Consider the following 10,315-nt stretch of genomic DNA (forward strand, 5'->3'; position numbering starts at 1 on the left):
TAGATAATGATTTTTAGAAGTAGTGGATATTAATTACTAGTAGTGATGGTAAACTAGTTGTATAATTAGCAGTAGTACATGTTAATTAGTAGTAGATGTAGTAGTTAGATGTTAATTAGTAGTAGTAGATGTGCTAGTTTCTTTCTATTTATAGTAAGTTTATATTTAGTAAGAACTAGTTCAATTAATAGAACTAGTTTAGTTTTAGTTGAACTAGTTAAGTTTTAGTTGAACTAGTATAGTAAGTAAATTAATAACTAGTTGAACTACTTCATTTTTAGAAAGAACTAGTTTTTTTCTTTTTATACTAAGTTTATATTTAGTAAGAACTAGTTGAATTAATAGAACTAGTTGAACATGCCATATTTGGTGTTATTTTTTAGTTTAAGCAATTATTTCATGTTTTGGTTACACCTCCGAGTGGCCTATGTTTTGCCGGAGTGTTGATTAATTTCCGTTCCGGCAAATTTCAGGCGCTCGATATGTCCTTTTTTAGCAAAGGTCATGCCGGATTTTTCTGGGAATTCTGGCATGACTTGTGCTAGAATATGTACAAGTTTAATCTTTGAATTATGAACGTAGGAAACGTCGTACTCGGACGACGACAGTCTCCCGGGGGAGTGCAGTTGGTGCCACGATGATCGAGGTATGTGCGACAGGTTCGTTCAGCTGGATGAATATCGATGCTTCAGCATTAAGCTCGAGGAGACCTTCGATGTTGAAACGGTACGCAACAACAACAAGTGTTTTTTTCGTAATTAAGCATGACTTCAACTATTTCAATGTCTAATTTTCATCTTTTACAATTCGACTAGCTTATACCATGGCATGCAAGACGCTATGTCTTGGAGAGGATGGGTTTTGAAGACCATGAAAATTTTCAAACAAAGAAAATACACCTAAGGACCCATCATGATATCGATTTTGAAGTAAATCTGTACAATTCTCAAAGCGTAACCCAATTTGGTTGCCAAAATTGGGAAGCACTTTGCAAAATGTATGGTTTTTATGAGGGTATGATTGTTAGCATGGATCTTGGTGATCCTGACATCGAGCAAGACAATATGGACATTTGGGTCCTTGTTGATACGCTTTCGATTCTACCGCAATGTGAGTTTCTCAAACATAGTTATTAACTAATTTATATTGTTTATTTCAAAATAGTTGACAACTTATTTCCATTGACAGCTTATTTTGAATCTTCAAAGAATGTGCAGAAGATGGTAGATAAAACCCACTACACTGATGGCTCCGAATTAACTTATAAGGAGAAAAATCATCTGATTGCTTATTGTACTTTTTTTGAGAATTACAATACCTATTATCGAACTCCTCCAAATTATGGTGAATACGTGCCACTAGTGCACGTGTTGAACCACGATAACTTTTATGGAGATACCCTGGTAAGATATTTTACTATTACAACATCCGTGCATCTTTTGCATACTTCTAAAACTAGTACATCATTGCTAACTACGAAGTTATTACTATGTTTTTCAACAGAAAATCCCGATGGATTGTGTGCCTCATCTGATGTATTACAATGGTCGCCTTGAAGTTCTGAACCTACAGTCAGGTCATCCTACGGATCTCACCTGTGCATATCGAATTTCTGAAACCGGTGAACACATGCTAATCAAAGAGTGGAAAAAATGTTTGGGCATTCGTAAGGAGGTTCTTGGAAGCAACATTAAGCGAAAGGCAAGAATTGGAGACAAGATAATCTGCATTCTCCATAATGGAGAGCGAGGGGCTATCTTGTTTTTTGCTATTTTACCTTAGAGAATATAGTAGGTCCTAAGAGAATGTAGTAGGTCCTATAAGGTAAAATATGTTTATTATGTGATACAATGTGTTAGAGTTGAAGATGTGAGGAGTACTTATGATTACGACTAGTGACCAATAATATGATGATGATGATGATAAGTTGTTAATGATATGATGATGATGATGATATTTATTATATCATTGGGTGAAAGAACCGCAGATTAGTTTCAAGTGGATGTCCGTGCACTTGAAACTAGTCCACACGGTTCGTTCACCCCGTGATGTAATAACTCATTATGATGTAAAAACAATTTGTAAATTTCTGTTGTATGAAAATTTGTGTAAAGGTGTACGAATACAACATGAAATAAAAAAGAAATAAAATACGAAATAATAGTAGCAGCGCGGGCAGAGAGAAGCGCTACTACTAATTACCAGCAACGCTCCTCCTGGAACTCGCTGCTACTAAGTCGATTTAGCCGTAGCGTGGGTGGAGGCACGCTACTGCTATTCGTTAGCTGTAGCGCCTTTTCAGTAGCGTACCACCCCACGCTACTGATAGGTCTAAAACCCGCGCTGCTGCTAGCCTTTTCCCTAGTAGTGGTAGAGACTTTTATAAAGTAAGCCATCTGTTATAAGTGGGTTCCATGTCACGTGTGCATGCCGATTAAAAATACAGTGCCACGTGAGCGCATTATACATCTATGGATGAGGTTATCAACGTATTTACAAATTTGTGCTAAGTTTTAGAAGCAGTTCGACGTATTTTTCAAGTTCAGACACTAAAATAAACATCGATGGCAAGTTTAAGCAAATATATTATTACCTCTAAAAGAAAATCGATATTGGCGAGAAGGAAGCACGGATCTTAAAGCGCATCGAAACGACTGACATCAGGCGGCCCAAAGCCTTCACAGAATAAACCCTGGGCCTCCGACCGCCGCCCCTCTCCTCCTCCTCCCAACCCAGGCGCCGCGCCGTCGCCGCCGCATCCTCCGCCGGTCGCCATGTCAAAGAAAGGAGGTAAAAAGGCGGCAGCAGGCGGCGGCGAGCTGTCCCGCTTCCTTCAGCCGCACCTCGAGACCATCACGAACACCCTCCAGGTAGGTTCCCGATGAATCCCCAGTCCAAGACGCCGCCCTAATCCTGCTCGGAGCTCCCTCGTTTGACTTACTCTCCTGCTCTCACAGATGATGTAAAACTTAGAGGCCACACACGACTTGCAAGCATATCACGGGCACTTAGGCTTGCCATCCTGGGTCTTCAAGTTGTTGTAGCACGGGCATTCTTCCTTGTTGCCCACACCAATTGCAGCAGTAGTTACAATAGAAATTGCATGGTTTCTTGTGTGACGTAGCTGAGCAACGGATCTTGCATTTCATTGGGCATTCTGTTCATCGTGCGCAACATATTAAAAATAAATAATGGGAGTTATATTTGACATTATTATGACACGATCATGCATATTACTTTTTATGCTTCAACAAAAAAGAGTTCCATGTCTTTCCTCGCTCATGTTATGTGGAATATTTGAAGAATGTTTTCTTAATTTTACAATGACTTTATAATGATTGACATGCATGGACTTAGAATTTTTGTTGTATAATGATTTGACAAATGTAGACTTAGATTTGTTACCTTTTAAAGGAACAGATCCTTCTGCACCAGCCTAGATCAGAAATTCAAATACCAAAATCAGTGTTTTGATACAAGTACAACATAATGCTTGCGACTTATTTGCCATTTCACCAACGCCATGGAAATAGTATAGTAAACATACCGGTTTGTATGATTCTACGTTCATGCTCCCGGATACCTCAGCCTAAAAATGATTGCAACTCATGGTTAAACATACATTTCCATCAACAATTGATTTATTGAGAGAGAGAGAGAGAGAGGTACCACGAAGAATAATGCAAGCAAGAAAGGAATGGAAAGAGTGCGTGCAACACAAGCCATGCTTCTTAGTTGCATACGTATGGAATGAGGATCTGATCTTGGGGAAACCTATTGCTGACCTTGGTATATTTAATATTCAATTATGATATATTTAGATGCATTCTAGATTTTAGTTTTAGCTAGCAATTAAAATTAAAATCTTCCAAATTTTGACATTATTGTTCACCAACTTATCTATTGATATACCTATTTGGAGATCAAATCATTTAATAGATTGATACCAAAATCTAAATATAGAAGTCTGGTATGGAGTAGAAGATAATTATGCGATCCAAAAGGATCCATAATGCGATATATTTGACATGCAACTAGGGACGACCTATTAATTCATAGATATCTTTTAAACTAGCTAGGGAATACGGTCAGTATCCAAAGATTAACAAGTCAGTCAAAATTAGTGTCCACACTTTCATCTGTACTATTATCTATATTATTAAAGGGGAGTTGGTAGATTCTCTTCACGTCCTCCCTGGTTTTTTCCTCCCCACACTCCTGCTCTCCTTGGTTTTCTTCGATTTTTTGGTAATCTCAACCGATGCCGCACAAAATAAAAACCAATGTAAGTAGAGTAACTTTGAATAATCTAACCCAAATCATTGTTTTTCTCAAATTCACATATTGCATTAACTCAATTAAATCAAATAAAATATTTCCAAAATCTCAACTAAAACAAAACTTTCCTTCCCTTCCTCTACCCATACCCATATCAGATCAAATCTTACCAAAACCTCAACTAAATCAAAATTTTACTAGTCTTCTCCTATCCAAACTCAGATCAAATCAATTCTTACTAAGATCTAAAATATACAATGTGTGACGTATATGTTGGATATGATTGGTGTTGAACCACTAGAATATGTATGCCTCATTGCAACACACAGGCAATGAGCTTGCCTAGTAGGTCCACCTCACCTCCTCCCTGGTTTTTTCCTCCCCCCCTCCCCACCAAAATTTCTATTGACTTCTTTACAATCTCAACCGATGCCTCACAAAATAAAACCAATGTAAGTACATAACATGGAATAATATAAAATAAATCAACACTTTCCCAAAATCACGTCCTACATTAAGTCACAAAAACAAATCTTTCCAAAATCTCAACTAAAACAAAACTTTCCTTGCCTTCCCTTAATAATTACCAAAATCAAATCAAATTGACATGATTGGTGTTGAACCACTAGAATATATATGCCCCCGTTGCAACGCATGTGCATCTCTAGTATTAAAGAGGGTCGCTAGCTTCGCCTAACCTCCTCCCCAGTTTTCTCCTTTCCACGCCTCCTTCAGTTTTTTTCTTGATTTTTTGGTAATCTCAACCGATGCCACACAAAATAAAAACCAACACAGATAGGCCAACTTGGAATAATCTAAACAAAATTGGTACCTTTTCAAAATCATGTCCTACAATAACTCAATCAAATTAAGTCATTGTTTTCAAAATCTCCTTCCCCTGCTCACACCCAAATCAAATTAAATAGGTATAAACGGGCAAACCAACATGTGGTTGGACGGTTAGGAGGAGAGTGGTATCCCGAACCCACTAGAGTTCAAGTCCTAGAGACATTGTTACTCCCATTTTCCTGAATTTATTCCAGACTTTGTGGCGAAGTGTGTTCAGTGGGAGGAGACGTTCTCGTCGACTAAGAAGGCGTCTGTGGCGACTTCATCCATCTCAAGGTGATGTGCCGACTCAGTCTCTTGGAGGTGCTCATAGGGGTAGGGTGTGCTTGCATGTGTTCATAAGGGTGAGTGTATTCTCGTGTATGTGAGCGACTTTGATTGGACTGTGATAAAAAATAGATATGATTGGTGTTTAATTACTAGAATATGTATGCCCTTGTTTCAACACATGTGCAATTAAATAATATGTTTGACATGAGACTATTCTCAATGACGGGGGTTATTTTTTATTTTAGATAATTTCTTGTGTGTTGCAATAAGATATAAATATTTTAGTGCGTTAGCCCATGATTTACTGCCTATACTAATATGATTGTGTAAATAAATGTTTATCAAATCATACCAATGATTTACCCATCTGGCAAATTTATGATTTTATTTTGTAAGAACTTATTGGGTTACCAAGAAAACATAACTTTTTGCGAAAAATATCAGATCTGTTATAAAAGTTCACCTGAAGTACAAAGCATTTCAAACATCTCTATTCTTATAAAAAAACGAGTTGGTGATGATGGTGTGCCTGCCATCTTGTAATATAGACCGTCTGATCTATATCTGACAGATAGAAAGCAAAGTATGACAATTTTACAAAAGATACCTACACCTCTCTCCATATTTAGAGCATGATTGGTTTGCTGTCATATTGGAATTGCCAAATATTCGCAATACCAAGACTTGCCAAATATTGGCAACTTTATGTGAGATAGGCAAGACAACTCGGTAACCAACCAAGTAGTAGCGAATATTTGACACAATGCCAAACCCCGGCATGCCTATTTTTGGCACCAAACCAATTATGCTCTTACAGACAAGGCCTTGCCTCGTTCATCCTTATCTCCCACAACCTCATTGCTGAGCAATTAAAAAAGGAAGTCTCTGGAACAATCTAGCATGGTGGCCGTTGCCGCCTGCCGGCGCTGTCCATCCCCATGCCTCCGCCCAGTCCAACCACCAGTCACCACCACGCTCCACTCCTCCTCACCTCATCTTTCATTTTTTGATGAAATTGTCGAGATACCAGCTTTCCGATAAAATTCTCGAGATATCATTAGTTTTTACACATGGGATTACTCCTGCATGGGTCAATCACAACAGGTGTTTTGTAAAAAAAAATGCACATTGATGTTCCGTGCAATGCACGAGCATCTTGCTAGTAATGAAAATTACATCGAGATTCTTAGACCACCGAACCACCACTATTATCGCCAGAACAAGTCGCCGATGCGCCGATGTCGCCACTCCACTACCGGAGCGTGGCACCGTGATTCCCCACCCGACACCAATGACCAGAGCGACGTGCAAAGGGAAGGCGGATCCATGGGATCATTAGAAGAGCCTGGAGGGGTTGAATTCACCTTAGCTGTTGAGCACGGAGGGTTTGAGTTCACCCTAGTTGCTTACAAGTGAATGACGGTCAACAAAGTTGATAATTCTAACACCACTAGATTTAGCCACATCGACCGTGCTCAATAATCATTAAAGATTTGATCAAGTCATTCAACATTCTGTCTATTAGCCCGCATATAACTAGAAATCTCATCTGCCAAAAATCAAATTTACTTTGACATCACTAAAAGCGCCTCTTTACTCACCATGAGATAAAGAGAGCAGTTGAGCCTTGAACACATAATGAAAACTACATGATGGATTACAAGCTGTGTTTCTTCGTAGATCTCGATTCAAGCGGCTAGTGGCTATTGCGGTCTTCAAATCTTGTATGATGAGAGTGTTTGCAGCTGTTCCTTTTGTTGGGGAACGTAGTAATTTCAAAAAAAAATCCTACGCACACGCAAGATCATGGTGATGCATAGCAACGAGAGGGGAGAGTGTTGTCTACGTACCCTCGTAGACCGGAAGCGGAAGCGTTAGCACAACGCGGTTGATGTAGTCGTACTTCTTCACGGCCCGACCGATCAAGCACCGAAACTACGACACCTCCGAGTTCTAGCACACGTTCAGCTCGATAACGATCCCCGGACTCCGATCCAGCAAAGTGTCGGGGAAGAGTTCCGTCAGCACGACGGCGTGGTGACGATCTTGATGTTCTACCGTCGCAGGGCTTTGCCTAAGCACCGCTACAGTATTATCGAGGATTATGGGGGAGGGGGGCACCGCACACGGCTAAGAGAACGATCACGAAGATCAACTTGTGTGTCTAGAGGTGCCCCCCTACCCCTGTATATAAAGGAGCAAGGGGGGAGGCCGGCCGGCCCTTGAGGCGCGCCAAGGAGGGGGGAATCCTCCTCCTAGTAGGAGTAGGACTCCCCTTTCCTAGTCCAACTAGGAAGAGGGAAGGGGAAGGAAAGAGAGGGAGAGGGAGAGGGAAAGAGGGGTCGCGCCCCCCTCCCCTAGTCCAATTCGGACTCCCCATGGGAGGGGGCGCGCCACCTCCTGGGCTGCTGCCCTCTCTCTCCCCTCAGGCCCACTAAGGCCCAATACTTCCCCGGGGGTTCCGGTAACCCTTCTGGCACTCCGGCTTTCTCCGAAATCACCCGAAACACTTCCGGTGTCCGAATATAGCCGTCCAATATATCGATCTTTATGTCTCGACCATTTCGAGACTCCTCGTCATGTCCGTGATCATATCCAGGACTCCGAACAACCTTCGGTGCATCAAAATATATAAACTCATAACGAAACTATCATTGTAACGTTAAGCGTGCGGACCCTACGGGTTCGAGAATAATGTAGACATGACCGAGACACGTCTCCGGTCAATAACCAATAGCGGAACCTGGATGCTCATATTGGCTCCCACATATTCTACGAAGATCTTTTATCGGTCAGACCGCATAACAACATATGTTGTTCCCTTTGTCATCGGTATGTTACTTGCCCGAGATTTGATCGTCGGTATCTCAATACCTGGTTCAATGTCGTTACCGGCAAGTCTCTTTACTTGTTCCGTAATACATCATCCCGCAACTAACTTATTAGTTGCAATGCTTGCAAGGCTTATGTGATGTGCATTACCGAGAGGGCCTAGAGATACCTCTCCGACAATTGGAGTGACAAATCCTAATCTCGAAATACGCCAACCCAACAAGTACCTTCGGAGACACCTGTAGAGCACCTTTATAATCACCCAGTTACATTGTGAGGTTTGGTAGCACACAAAGTGTTTCTTCGGTAAACGGGAGTTGCATAATCTCATAGTCATAAGAACATGTATAAGTCATGAAGAAAGCACTAGCAACAAACTAAACGATCAAGTGCTAAGCTAATGAAATGGGTCAAGTCAATCACATCAAGTGCTAAGCACCACCAATAGTATGCCTCTACTTGACTAGCTCGTTAATCAAATGACAACTCATGTCTATGGTTAGGAAACATAACCATCTTTGATCAACGAGCTAGTCAAGTAGAGGCATACTAGTGACACTCTGTTTGTCTATGTATTCACACATGCATTATGTTTCCGGTTAATACAATTCTAGCATGAATAATAAACATTTATCATGATATAAGGAAATAAATAATAACTTTATTATTGCCTCTAGGGCATATTTCCTTCACCTTTTCATTACTATCTCCGATGAACGACAATCAATCGAAGGATGAAGACTAATGTGATTTTCATTATAATTTCACTTTTTACTGGTCATTCTGCATCCAGTTATCTTTCCATTTCATTGGTTGTTTTCCTTGATCATTGTCAGGTCTATGATGATTTTAGTGCCCTTTTATATTATAAAAGTTAAAAGAAAGAGGTAATATCATTTGTGGTGCTTAGATTTGTCACCGATGTTCACTTTGGACCCTGAACTTGAAAAAACATCTAACTGGTTTTAAAACTTGGCATAAGTCTGCAAATACGATGGTAATTCTAGTAGACGTAGAATGCGCTGATGTGGCACCGTATTTTGATTAGCATGCGCATGTCTCTATGACTAGCGGGCCCCACATGTCAGCACAAAGGAAAAATCCCACTTAAAAAGTATAGTGCCTATGATTCGAACTACCCTCTTGCCGATTGCAAACAGAATGTGCTAGCCACTCTGCCACATATGATTTAACCTAACGTAAGTGTAAATGTCCTATCTTTTATTTTTTGAGAAACTGTAAATGTCCTATCTGTTATACAGAAACAGACCCGTGTGGTTTAAATAGGCTGTAGTCAGTGCGACCCATGTTAGCTTTCTTTTATTTCTTTTTAAAATTTGTAAAATTTAAGTAAATTATAATGATAGTAATAAACAAATAGTTCAAATATTCATGTCTTACAAATATTATACATACAAAACATAAATTGTTTAGAAAAACATTCAGGTAATTTTAAATAGTAATGATGTATTATTTTTGAAAAAATCATATAAATTAAATTTTATTTCTGGTTATAAAATGTAAGTATAGTTTAGAATATCATAAATATTTGCTAAATTACAATTCATAATTATTAATTTAGTTATAGTAACATTTGTATATTTATATGAACTTTTTACAATTCATAAATTTGCTGTTTAAGAATTTTTTGTATAACTAAAAAATATTCATAACTATGCACAATTAGAAAATATTTTTTATAAATATTTACATCTGATGATCTTTCAGTTATTTAGAAATTATTAATATGTGTCATGAGTCAAAGTTATCACCAGAGAATTTTAATAAAAATGTGAATATTTTTAAAAATCATGTGAAGTCGCACTATTCGTCACCCTGTGTGAGGAATAATTATTCTTAACCCCCTCTCTATTTTGACATCAATGCACCGTATTTTTACATTCTGTAAATTTTGTCTTATTTTATACGTAAAGAGAGAATAGAAGAAAATAATACTCGCCGTAAAAATATATTTTATTTTACGAAAAATTACGAATGTAAAAACATATAGTAAAACATACATAAAATGTGAATTTTCTGGTCTTATAATATATATTTTTGTTTTCTTAAACCTAATTTTATGTAG

Source organism: Triticum dicoccoides, chromosome 1A, assembly GCF_002162155.2.
Source record: "Triticum dicoccoides isolate Atlit2015 ecotype Zavitan chromosome 1A, WEW_v2.0, whole genome shotgun sequence".
Classification (NCBI taxonomy): Eukaryota; Viridiplantae; Streptophyta; class Magnoliopsida; order Poales; family Poaceae; genus Triticum; species Triticum dicoccoides.